Raw genomic sequence first — 14,182 nt, 5'->3', positions numbered from 1 at the left:
AACTGTGTTGGTGTTCATCTCATCTGCATGGAGGGGTGGGTGGAAGGCTCCCACAAGGATTATCCACTGTCAATAGTAAGCCTGCCATATTCTGGTCACAAATCCAGCAGTGCTCCTAGGTGACTTGCTGTTGCAGAAGAATCCTAGAGATTGGAACCTCAGCAGCCTGGTCTTGTCTAAGGCCTACATCAGAAGGTAATGGGGGGCAGAATAGAGGTAGAGGAGGCCTAAACAAGGCCTTGATCCCTTGCTAGTACCATTACTGTAATGTCCTGCTGCCTACCAATGCACAGTGGCAGCAGTGTGTACCATCTACAAGATGCACTTCAGCCACTCACCACGCCTCCTTCAATAGCTCCTTCCAAACCCACGACCTCTACCACCTCAAAGGACAAGGGCAGCAGATGCATGGGAACACCACCACTTGCAAGTTCCCCTCCAAGCCACACATCATCCTGACTTGGAATTATATTGCCATTCCTTCACTGTCACTGGGTCAAAATATGGAACTCCCTTCCTAACAACACTGTGGGTGTACCTACAGTTCTGCAGAAGTTCAAGAAAGCAACTCACCACCACCTTCTCAAGGGCAATTAGGGATGGACAATAAATGCTGGCCTACCCAGCGATGCCCACATCCCCCAAAAGAATAAAAGAAAAACACACCTTCCATATAGCAGCTCTGGGAAGTAGCAATAATTAAAGCTACATGATAGAAATCCAGCCCCTGCCCCATTCCACCATTTTCAGGCAGCAAGCAGGGAAAGAACAGACAACAGTGATTTGAGTGGGGGCAGGGTTTGCAAATTCTTGTTGTGATGGTGAGGTAGTGGTAGGGTAGTCCTCACCACTGAATTTAATTGTATTCTCGGCCATGTTGCCACCTGATTTCAGGCAGGAGTGTGTAGAAGAATCTCAACCCAATATTCAATTCTACAACTAAAGACATGCACACATTGTACAATTAAAATCAGTTTAATGTGGTTCTTTTTGGTTCAAAAGCCAATTCATTTCTTTTACTCTGACACAGCTCAGCAGAACCATATCATCAAGTCTATAACAGTTAATGGTTAAAAGTGAATGAAAATGTATTTTCAGTTGTAATAGGAAAGGCAAAATATTGCTACCTGGTCTCATGACACTGGGATTTACTTATTAATACAAATGAACACACTGAGTCTAAGCAGTACCCTGATGGCCAACTGGCCACTAATGAAATGGTAAAGCAGACAAAAAGAAAGGAATTTCGAGGCCTTGTCTATCTTTACTTATACATTACTCATTTGTTACTTACAGTAATTATAATAATTCCCAGAATAGGCAAAGTTCTTCTAACTTTTTAAAACACCTTTACTACCCATTAAATAACAAAACAATAAAGCAGATACAAATAATTCCCACAACTCAACATGTTGTAGTCTCATATTTCAATAAGCTGTATTTGAAAATTAGATTTTTGGAGGCATATCAAAAGCGCATTAACATAACAATGCCAAAACTGGCATGAGCCCCTTAATGAATATATTATTTCTGATGGCTTAAGGTGATATGTTTCTCATGAGGGTAACCATCTCCTGTTCACATTGTCAGATCACATCCAAGTAATACTGCTGCTAACAAAGTCAGGAACAACAAACTACACTGCAGGGCCTGATAGGCAGATCACAGCTGATGTTGAGAGTCAAAAATAGCTTTAACCAGCAAAGAAAAAGTCAGTTTTCCCATTTCATGTACTGAAGTTGATAGGTTGACAAAATCACTTAACTGTAGCATGGTCTCTTTTCAGATCTTTTGTATTGTCTTTTTACATGTAAGAAACTTGTACGGTATGAAAGTATTGTATGCAGACCCACAAAAATCTTGTGAAGGGGCGGACATGTTGAAAAGCAATTACCAGCGGAGTTCAAAGGACGACAGACTCACAACTTTGTCCCTTTTCTTTTTCTTTTCCCTAATACATTTTTCACGTTGGTTTGCAAACAAAAATTAAAACAAAGCAATGCGTTGAATGCAAATCTGCATTCCACACATGAGAGGAGATATACTGACCAGGACTATTTTCACACATGGTGCCAACAGAAATGCATGGCAATATCTCAGCCGTCAGCTTCAATATTGTGGAGAAAGGAGTTCTTGGGGCCATCTCAGACCAATATTGAAAACATTTCAGTGCTGTATCATAAAATGTGGATGTCATTTTATATTCTAAACTTGTTATGAAAGCAAGGATAAAGTCCACTTGCCATATGGAAGAATATCAACAAAGACTTTGGCTTTGAACTGCTACAGTTCTTGTGCTGATAGCATCAGGGAGGGTTTGCCAAGATTCTGATTCATACGTCCAACAAGCAGCACTTGCACAGATCTTTGAAAGGACCATAGCTCATCTAAACTAACGTAATCAATCTCAGTGTGAATCGATATCAATATTTACTTCAATGGATGTGCAAATCTGCAAGTTCCTATAATCGGTGGCCAATCCACAACATTTGCAGTCATCCAAAGTATCTTCATCTAATTGTATTTACTGTACTATGATGAGGAGCAGAGAATTGACAACAAGTTCTACCAAATGATTTCAGTGCCCAATCTTTATACAAGTAGTCAGCATAAAGTAAATGATTGTATAGGATTCGTATGAAAGCAAGTAATGACTTTGACCAACATCTTCCTCCCAATAAAAGGACATAACACTTCTTCCAGCATGGACTTAGATTCGTGCTTCCTTCCAGCTTGGTGAAACACTCTACAAGTTTCCATTTTCTCTTTTCACCACTATATTTTAGAAAGAAATGCTGGAATTAATAATCAATTTAGGTGCTACAGTTCAATATAACTCTCCATATCCATTAAAATAAAAGCAAAATACTGCAGATGCTGGAAATGTGAAATAAAAATAAGAAATGCTGGAAATACTCGGCAGGTCTGGCAGCATCTATGGAGAGAGAAGCAGAGTTAACGTTTCAGGTCAGTGACCCTACATCAGAACTGACAAATATTTAAAATGTAAAAGGTTTTAAGCAAGTAAAGTGGGGATGGGGCACACGATAACAAAAGAGGTGTTGATAGGACAAGGTCACAGAGAATAATTGACCAGAAGGTCATGGAACAAAGGCAAACTGTATGTTAAAGGTGTGGTGAAAGACAAAGCATTAGAACAGAGAGGGTGTCAATTGACTGTAAAATGAACAGCCCTGGCTCCAAGCACAAACTTTAATTAAAAAAAACAGTGGGTAGGCACAGTAGAAACAAACTAAACAAACTAAAATAAAATAAACAAATAAAAAATAAAAAATAACTAAAAATAAAAATGGGGGCCCGTCATGCTCTGAAATTATTGAACTCAATGTTCAGTCCGGCAGGCTGTAGTGTGCCTAATCGGTAAATGAGATGCTGTTCCTTGAGCTTGCATTGATGTTTGCTGGAACACTGCAGCAATCCCAGGACAGAGATGTGAGCATGAGAGCATGGGGCGGGGTGGGGGGTGGAGTTGAAATGGTGAGCAACCAGAAGCTGAGGGTCATGCTTACGGACTGAGCGGAGGTGTTCCTCAAAAGGGTCAGCCAATCTGCATTTGGTCCCAATGTAGAGGAGACCACATTGTGAACAGTGAATACGGTATACTAAATTGAAAGAAGTACAAGTAAATTGCAGCTTCACCTGAAAGGAGTGCTTGGGGCCTTGGATAGTGAGGAGAGAGGAGGTAAATAGGCAGGTATTACACCTCCTGCAATTGCAGGGGAAAGTGCCGTGGGAAGGGCACGAGGTGGTGGGGATAATGAAGGAGTGGACGAGGGTGTCGCGGAGGGAACGATCCCTTCGGAATGCTGACAGGGGAAGGGAGGGGCACGGAGGGAATGATCCCTTCGGAATGCCGGGGCTGTTCATTTTACGGTCAATTGACACCCTCTCTGTTCTAATGCTTTGTCTTTCACCATAATATAATCAGAGGGTTAGATAGGGTGGATAGTGAGAGTCTTTTTCCTCAGATGGTGATGGCAAACACGAGCGGACATAGCTTTAAGTTGAGGGGTGATAGATATAGGACAGATGTCAGAGGTAGTTTCTTTACTCAGAGAGTAGTAGGGGCGTGGAACGCCCTGCCTGCAACAGTAGTAGACTCGCCAACTTTAAGGGCATTTAAGTGGTCATTGGATAGACATATGGATGAAAATGGAATAGTGTAGGTCAGATGGTTTCACAGGTCGGCGCAACATCGAGGGCCGAAGGGCCTGTACTGCGCTGTAATGTTCTAATTCTAATTCACACCATGAACATACTGTTTGCCTTTGTTCCATGACTTTCTGGTCAGTTATTCTCTGTGACCTTGTCCTATCAACATCTCTTTTGTTATCACTTGCCCCACCCCTGCTTTACTTGCTTAAAACATTTCTAATATTTGTCAGTTCTGATGAAGGGTCACTGACCTGAAATGTTAACTCTGCTTCTCTCTCTGCAGATGCTGCCAGACCTGCTGAGTATTTCCAGCATTTCTTGTTTTTATCTCCATATCCATTGTTTTGTTACACTATTTATCTCTTTATATCTGTCCTAATGTGGTTATTCTGTTATGTCTGTAACTCTCAATTTGTCTATTTATGACCATTCCAAGCTTCCTACATTTCCTCATTGGAACTTTTACTTGAAATGCCGGCGAATTGTTACAATTCACTCACATATCTGTATCCCTCTGTTAGTTTATTTCTCATTCGCTCAATTTTTCAGCATTTCCTTACAGGAAATATAAACAAAAAGCTTGAAGATATAGCTATAAATTCTAGATATGAAATATTTTTATCATCTCAACATGAAAATCCCATAGTTCTTTGCGTAGGGAAAGGTGAATCAATCAAATACTTCATAATAGACAATACTTTTGGTTAGTATTCTTTGCCTCCCAAACTTCTGATTGTGATGGAGATCCATTGGTGAGAACAAACAAAGTATATAGATGTATACAGATATCCATTTGAGAAAACAGAATTCAATATATTGCATTGTCTGTCATTGTGACTTGTTGATTGTCATTGCAAATGCAGGTCAGACAGGAAATTGATGATGCTTCAAGCTAAAGGATATCCTAGAGTTGGATTGAATCAGAGATATACGGGATGAATACCCACTGGCACTAAGGATATATGTAGCAATCTCAGCATCAATCATAGGCAGATAAAATCCTCGACGAATTAGCGATGTACCTTTACAAAATTGTTCTGTCAGATTCAGGTTATGCTGGTGAAGTGAAGTTAACTTGCAACAACTCTGGGCTGAATTTTTGGCACCCGCTGAAGTTGGGAATGGAGACGGGGGGTGGTGGGTGGTGGGGACCGGGGTGGTAGGAGCCGTGCGATGTGTCAATTTGCAAGGTGCCAATCCCGGTGCCAGCAATAATCACCAGGATGGGGAAAGGGCAGGACAGGAACCCTGCTCTCCTCCCAATTAAGGCCAATTAACACTGTTGAGAAACTCATTAAGAGCTTGTCGAGGGTTCAGTTTGTGCAGAAAAACCTTTGACCACCAATCCATCAGGCAGTGGTCTGCACACAATGTCCTCAAGGCCCTACAGGAAAAGAAGATGGTAGATCCTGTTAGATGGTTCCCTGAGCAGACTGTCAAAGTCATTTGGCAGAATGCCTCATCTCCAGAACATTCAAACAGGCACCAAGATGTAGCTTGGCTGGTGGTGAGAAAGGCCCTCCCCGTCAGATCCTTCCTGCACGCCCGGAGTCTCACTGCCTCTGCACGCTGCCTTCGGGGTGGCAGGGTGGGGAAGAGACTGTTGCCCACTCCTTCTGAAATGTGCCTTTGCAAAGCAGGTCTGGAAAGAGATGCAGTGGTTATTGTCAAGGTTCATCCCGAGCAGCTCTGTAACACAGGACTCAGTGCTATACGGGCTGTTCCGAGGGACACACACCAAGATAAACATCAAGTGGCAAATAGTTGTTCACGACCGAATGTTGCTGACTCTCACATTCCAAGGCCCAGGACACACTAAAGCTTGGGGCAGCCACAGCAAAGGCTCAATGGGGAAAGGCCACTCCGTAAGGTCCTCCCACTATAGTGAACCAAGGGGCAGCAACCTGTGTAAAACCCGTCGGGCTGTATGCACCAAAATATTTTTTGCTATGTAATATCAATATACATTGCACTTAAAATGGAATGGCAAGAATTGTGAGGCACTTCACGTTTTGTATATCGAAGAAATCTGATCTCTATTGTACTTCCCGAAATGTGAAATTTGAACTGTTTTGGACTTATTTGTAATGTACTTTTGCAAATTTTTATGAATAAAGTATATTTTTGGGAAAAAAAAGTCAGGGATTCAAGTTCAACTTTTTAAAGGGTTGTACATGTTACCCGCGGCTTCGGAAACTGTTTATCTGAAGGCAGGCGGGTAAAAAGTGGCGAGCCGGCCATGGCTGCCCCAGGCATCACCCCGACACCATAAGAGGGTCAGCAGGGCAAAGAAGGACTGGGCACATGGTGAAGGGGGTGCCCTTGGCACTGCACAGTTGGCAGGGAGAGTGGCCACTCATCAGCCCCCTAACATTGTGAGGGAAGAAGAGCAGTGGACAAGGCTGCTAAGGAGAATTGGGAAGCCATCTGTCCAGAAGCAAGGCTCCAGCTGGCAATGGGGGCACAACTGTCAGATATTGGGCCCAGTGGCGATGAGGGGCAACATCCTTCACAGGAAAGTCAGAGCCCCGGGCATCAGGAGGGCACAGGAGAGGAAAGAAGGGCTGGAAGGCACAGAGGCCAAATTCTCAACATAGGATTGATCATCGAAGACAGAGCAACCTGGAAATAACTAGGAAGATGGTCATAGACATTTGTGCCCTCATCACCGAAGGCCTCACACCTCACAGTACTGGTTACCATGCCCTGCAAGTAGTCGTCAAAGTCACTGTGGCCTTGAACTTCTTCATTTCTGGCTCCTTCCAAAGAGCAGTTGTGAGCCTTATCGGCATTTCAAAATTAGTTGCACACCACAGCATCTCGCTGGTCACTGATGCCCTCTTTGCCTGAGCTGAACAATACTTCCATTTCACGACAGATGCAGCCTCGTGGAGACAGAAGGGATAGGAGTTCACCTCCATTGCTGGATTCCTCCAGGTGCAGGGAATCATAGATTGCACCCATGTGGCCATCAAGGCACCGAGTGTTCATCCAGTGAGATTCATCCAACAGGAAGGGCTTCCACTCCCTCAATGTCCAACTGGTTTGTGATCATAACAAGAGCTTCCTCCATTTGTGCAGCTGCCATGACTCCTTCATCCTCCACCAATCCAAGCTGCCTCAGATCTACACTCCAACCCATAAGTGCGTGGATGGATCTGAGGGGACAAGGGAAATCCCTTGAAGAGGTCGTTACTGATCCCTTTAGGGGGCCTCTGACACAGGCATAGAGGCAATACAGCCATTACCACCTGCTCAACAGAACAACTATTGAGTAGGCCATCGGGCTTCTGAAGATGCAATTCCAGTGCCTGGACTGGTCGGGTGGTGCCCTTCAATATCCTCTTGCAAGGGTCTTGGTCATTATGGTGGTCTGCTGCACTCTCCATAACATGGTCCTCCAGACCTTGAGGACAGTGAGGCTCTGGAAGGAGGTAGCTCATCAGGGGAACAGTAAAAGCAAGATAGCGCAGAGAGGAAGATAAATTGGAGGTGGAGGGAGATTACACTGAACAGAGAACAGAGAAAAGATAAATTGGAGGTGGAGGGAGATTACACTGAACAGAGAACAGAGAGGAAGATAAATTGGAGGTGGAGGGAGATTACACTGAACAGAGAAGTGCCCCTGCTGCATGATGAGGTGGCTTCCGACTGCAACCCTTCGGGAAGAGGACCTCCCTCCTCTCTTTCACACCCTCCAGCATTAGATCCAGATTGGCATCAATAAAGCGAAGGTCTGCTCTGCCCCAGATACCAGGCCTACCGCTCTCCTGTGACATCTCGATTCCTTCTGATGCAGAGGAAGACTTTGGCACAAACTGCAGATCTCTCCCTCAGGACAACCAGCAGCCTTAGTGATGGGTGCCATGGGTGTCTAAATGAGACACACGCTTCATCTGATCCACCTCCACTCCCACCTCCACTGACTCTAGGTGGACAGGAAACCCATCTCCATATCAATTAAGGGCTCACCCCCATGAAAATCTGAACTTTAATCAGTTTCCCTTCAGAGGTGGGTGTCTGACACAAAAATGTAATTCAGTTCTATGTAGTGTATCTTGGGTATAGTCGGGAGAACCTAGGGGAAATCACCTCTAAAAATCAGAAACTACTAAATTGAATGTATTTAAGTAAGCACAATATTTCTTTCTTGAGATTACCAAAGATTGAGTAACAAACTGAGAAGTAATTTTTAAAAAATATTTATGTATTCATGGGATGTGGGCGTCGCTGGCTAGGCCAGCATTTATTGCCCATCCCTAATTGCCCTGGAGAAGGTGGTGGTGAGCTGCCTTCTTGAATCGCTGCAGTCCATGTTTGGTAGGTACACCCAACAGTGCTGTTGGGAAGGATTTTAACCCAGTGACAGTGAAAGAATGGCAATATAATTCTATAAATTTGTTACCTGAGTATCCCAGGTTTTATAAATTTGCTGCACCAGATTGTAAAGACAGGTTGCATGTTGAAGACTCCTCAAGATTCAAAAGAATCTGAAATTATGAACAACAGGTTTTTTCGCCAACCGAAAGTGCAGCTGCAATTCCGAATGACACCATAGCAAGGGCAATATATGCTACTGTTCATAATTGTGCAAGTAATAATGGCTGCAGGAAGTTTGTCCACCCCCTTCAGGGCTATTAATGAAGCAAACAGGAATCACTGCTATTTTCATGTACCTCAACAATAGCATTGTGAATTGCACAGTGATCATCGTTAAGAAAAGGAAGGCCTTTAGTCACCTCAGTCGTCCAGTATGTTTGTAGCTCCAAGTTGTGCACAAAGCCCTATGCCAAATTGGCACTGAACTCCTCCAGACTCCTTGACAGTGACCAAAGGTTATCTGGCAGGATTCCAATACACCAAGCATTTTGTTGTGCATACCCAACAGCATTCTTCTGCAGACTGCCCCCTTGAAATCCCCAGCTGATTCCTCTGTAGCTGAACCAGTGTGCAACCTCACCCTCCGGCAAGCTAGTACCTGTGTTATCCTTTCCCTCTGCCCTGGTTGCAGCCCACACTTGCAGCTCCCACCTCTAAACTATCCTCTAAGATATGCAAAGTGTCAGTACCTGAGCTGGTGGCTGCTAGTATGAAATCAAGTAACAATGCTATGTTTTCATCATTATTGTCTTCTTGGTGTTCCTTCACTGCCTGGGCAGGTTGCACTTCTTGGGTATCTGAAAGGAAAAAGGCACAAGGTTAAGGTTGTGTTATGTGGTGGGGGAGTGGGAGGGAAGTAAGAGATGCTTGTTTACACCATCTGCAACTTGTAAGTCAGAAGACAGTGTGTGATGGAGATGAAGTGGGATGTGAAAAGAAGAATTAGGTGTGAGGACACCATCATTTTCAATGGTTTCAGCCCTGCCGCTCAGCAATAGGCATGTCAATAATGGCCAGCACCATATGCACCATAAGATTTAGGATACACAGGTACTTTTATCCCCGTCTAGTTATCTCCTGCTTCCTCTGGTTGTGCACCACTCTGTCCTGCAAGAGTGAGGCAAGTGTATAAATGAGTGTCATACAATTTATTTGGCTGATGTGACTATCATAGTTGAATAGCTGACAATGTGCGCAACCTGAGAGATGAGAATGCGAGGCTGGCAGCTGGGCTAAGTGTGTGAGGGTGCAGTGAATCATATGAACGCTAGCTATGAGTCCTGATTGATAGAGATTGCTGGTCGGTGAGTGATGGGGGTGTGCTGATTTGAGCAGTGTCTGAGGCTAGTGGTGCAATTGGTAGGAGTTGGTATTTGAAGATGTATTCACAGATGTTGATCACTTGTGTGAGCCTATTAAACTTCTTGCAGCATTACATCTAGTTCCTCGGACCTTGACCTCCATTACTATCTGCTGCCACTGCCTTTTGACAGTGTGTCTGGAGGGCCTCCTGGAACTCTGAGGATACAGGATGTCTCTCTTAATTTCCACCTCCTGCACCAAGGCCTCCAGTGCAATGTCCCAAAATCTTGGAGCCCAGTCTCTCCCATGTTGTGCCATTCTTCATTGTTTCCCAGGTCAATTTCACTTCCTACCTGACTGCCAGCACCTGCTGCAGCCACAATGCATCTCCCCTTTAAAAGGTGCAGGCCAGCTTTAAGTGGTGCCAGCAATTTACAATTTTGGGCATCCTGCTGATGCATGCAGCACATGAGCAGCATGGTTACTGCTGACGACATGCAACCATCATGCAGACGAGCTGGCAATATGAAGTTGGCATGCTGCCAGTATTACCTTGAATGGGGATGGGTTAATCACACATCGCGATCCCCCCATCTGTGTTCGGGAGCTATACAATTTAATCCCCTTGACTAGTGAATAAAATTAGTAATCACTAAAGCTTTCCGCAACCTCACTGGGAGTGGGTATCCCTGGGTGATGACTTTCATCACTTAAGTTTCGAAACAGTGTTCAACAACCATTGAAGCCACATTTGTAATGTGATCATTTAATCCTAATTTGACATTATTTGCATGATAGCTAGCATCAAACCGTGAATAATCACATCCTGATCAGATGAAAATCAAATTGTCCCTGCAACACCTGTTGACAATTACTTTTACCCTGCATCATACAAGGAGACATTCTCTCTCTGAACTATATCTGCAGCACCAGCTGAAGTTCAGTTCAATTTACTGAAGCTTAATTTAGCAGTTATAATGAAGGAAAACAAGAGCAGAAAAAACACAGCATTACAACAGTTCGGTGAATCTTAGAAAATCTGTGACATAAATGTGAGTGAAAAATTGGAGGGAAGGAAATGAAGGGCTGAATTTTACCAGCCCTCTGATATCGGGGGTTGTAGTGGGTGCGCCTGGAAAATCCTTTCAGGAGAGGCCCGTCACGGGCCTTGACATTGGAAAGGCTCCGCCGCATTTTACTGGCGGTAGCGAGGCCTTGGGGCAGCCCCCCTGCCGCTCGACGGTGGAGCCTTAATCTGAATATGCTAATGACATTACAATTAATGAATAAACACCGACCTGGTAGCGATGGCCGTCCCATGCCGATATTCCAGCCATTGGCTGGAACTCCCGTGCCAGGCCTTTCAGAAGTGAAGTTCAAAAACACTTCTACATGGAAAGGGTGGTAGAAGTTAGGAACTCTGTTCTGCAAACAGCAGTTGATTCTGGGTTAATTGTTAATTTTAAATCTGAGATTGGTAGATTTTTGTTAACCAAAGATATTAAGGGATACGGTGCAAAGGTGGGTGTATGGAGTTAGGTTACAGATCAACCATGACCTCATTCAATGGCGGAACAGGCTCGAGGTGACCTACTCCTGTTCCTATGTCCTTATGATTTACCACCGATAAAGCAAAGTGAGAAATAGAATTTACACATCCTGGGAGAATTCCAGGATATTCCATGCAAACCAAAAAAGACATTTCCTGAAAACAACATCTGCTGTAGAAATTGGTGACATTCATTGTTTAGGGCATTAGCTTAAACAAATGGGAAGGAACCCAGAAGAACTGTTGGAGCTGAAAGTGATCCACTGTATATCAGGAAATCCATACCATGACTGAAGTCAAGAGATTAATAATAATGGTGAGCCACTTGATAGATTATGGTGACTCAGAGCCTCTTGGGGTGCTATCTGGAGAGAAATTTGATGGACTGCTCTGAAGGTATTATGGGTTAAGGTATAACCTAAACACTAGGACCAGCCAGATTAACCCACAGTCTTTTCGAGTGCTATAAATTACTACATTCCGAAAAGTGGACATTTGATGGTCATCTATCTTCTTCCCAATTACATATGCTAGTGTTAATTAAGTTGCATCAACTTTCTTAGATCTTTCACAGATACCAGTGAATTGGGACCAAAGGGCCAACATTAGTAGATTTAGCATTAGAATGCATTAATAATCTTGGAAGAAACACTGTCATTGTGAGGGACCCTTTGGCCTGATGGGATACTAGACCATTATTCTGGGATTGTACAACTCAGTACTTAATTGTCTCCAACAGACTGTGTAAACATGCTGTCCTTGCTTCACTAAGAAAAGAGGTAAGGGGAAGTTAGAGACTAGACAGGCAACAATAAACCATGGGAACTAGCAGTGTCAAGGTCGGGGGCTGAGATAACAGGGAACATTTGTTGGGGCCATACAACCCAGTTCATTGGCCAAGTCATAAACCTGGTATGTGTCAGAGGTAGTGTGATCAATGAGTATTAACTATTGTATTGTATAAATGTGTGCTGTACACTCTGTATCATTGAGAAGGCTCTCGGGGGTAGCTGAGATCTTCTCCCTTGCATATGCTTGAAATAAAGTCTTTTTTGCTTTAATCTCATGGACTCGAGAGGGGTTAGATTTTTCCACAACACCAGGATACCACAGCCTGGAAATGGTTTGAGGAATGGGAAAAAATGGAAATGCTATTAGTTTCACTATGAACCTGATGAGGTCCATCACAATGAACAAAAATGTTTGCTGCTGAAATCAGCAAATGGATTACAATGCCACACTTCAGAATACTTCAACATAAACAAACATCATGCAAATTCTAAACATGTGTGAATTCACTTGCAATCATTGAATTCTGCACACAAGGAGTATATCAAAGTAGGACATGATCCATCCCCTGCTTCAGGACCTCAGAAGATGACTAACAAGCAATTTAATCCAATTAAACTGATGTATGCTGGTATCACATAAATCTAACATGAGTTGCCTGTTACATTGATTTGCTTTTTTTCAATATTTGTTACCTGATGCCAATTTTGATGCTCCAATATCTGCAGTAGCAGATCCTATCCACATTTCATCTGGGAGGAAAGCCGACCCATCTCAGTACATTTGCTTGAATGGTTGTACCATAATTGAGTCAGGGTACTATTGTAAGAACTGCAGACATACTATTTGCTCAAGCAATATATGTGCTTGGCATTAATGTACCATGGCTGGATTAAATTGATTTGGTGATAAAATGAGAATTGTAAAATATTTATATTCACCACAAACACAAAATCAGCAAAAATGACTGAATATTTACTATTAATTAATGATTACAATTAAGAAACATTTTTTTGGTTTGCTATCTTATAGCTTATTTCCAAATGAGTTTAACTGTGAAAAGATCTGCAAAAAGACTGGTTAGAAATGAATGGCAGAGAATTGTATTTCATAAAATCAGCAAAAATTGACTGCTCAGATAGTGAAGATGATGTGAATCCAAGGGGCTGTTTATAATCATATCTGTGATGCCATTTGACAGTTTGAGCGACATTTTAGTTTGAGCATCTGGCAAATTAATGAACTCTAAGGTTCACTGACCTCAGATGATGGCTAATACAGTGAGCTTGAATTTTATTTCTTTAGCATTTCATGGAGGAGCTCTTTTTATCACCATGATGTCGCAAATAATATTTCTGACCATTAATCTTATAAGGGCCAAAAGATTTATTTTAAGGTTTTTCCCCACATCTTTTCTTGAATTATATGCATAATGACCAAAACAAATAGAAACAAATGCAAATGAAATAAAAATCTCAGGACTTTTAATCTATTTATTTTCACATGATGCAGCAGTTGATAGGTAAATTGGCCATTATAAATTGTCACTAGTATAGGTAGGTGGTAGGGAAATATAGGGACAGGTGGGGATGTTTGGTAGGAATATGGGATTAGTGTAGGATTAGTATAAATGGGTGGTTGATGGTCGGCACAGGCTCGGTGGGCTGAAGGGCCTGTTTCAGTGCTGTATCTCTAATCTAATCTAATCTAATGCTGCCAAAGAAGTGTTTTGTTTCAAAAGAGGAAGCAATTTTTCTGCAATTGGTAACAGTTTTTCTCTGTCCTCAACTTTAACCTCAGGCTGGGATTGGTGCATGTGAGGATGTGGGGGACAGTGGTGAGTGACAAATACATGTGCTAAGGCCTAATGAGATTTTAGCTCCCGGGCCTCATTTCCATCTAGAGCATGGTTGTCCAAGCTTTTCGCACAGGAGGCCACATTACAATTTTCGTCTTACATAGGGGGTCGGTGAGACAATTTCAATA

General features: G+C 42.9%; 1 long non-coding RNA gene across 1 annotated transcript; it reads right to left on the bottom strand.

Annotated features, from left to right (window-relative positions):
- Positions 1 to 989: 989 nt before the first annotated feature.
- On the bottom strand, positions 990 to 11,244 carry LOC137384995 (uncharacterized). Its single transcript, XR_010977716.1, has 3 exons — positions 11,157 to 11,244; positions 9,246 to 9,353; positions 990 to 2,775 (listed from the first exon to the last, which is right to left on the bottom strand). It is a non-coding gene; the product is annotated as an uncharacterized lncRNA (long non-coding RNA).
- Between the last annotated feature and the right edge of the window lie 2,938 nt (positions 11,245 to 14,182).

This window comes from Heterodontus francisci, chromosome 27 (genome assembly GCF_036365525.1).
Source record: "Heterodontus francisci isolate sHetFra1 chromosome 27, sHetFra1.hap1, whole genome shotgun sequence".
In the NCBI taxonomy this organism is placed as follows: Eukaryota; Metazoa; Chordata; class Chondrichthyes; order Heterodontiformes; family Heterodontidae; genus Heterodontus; species Heterodontus francisci.
This window is presented reverse-complemented; position numbering and strand designations above follow the sequence as displayed.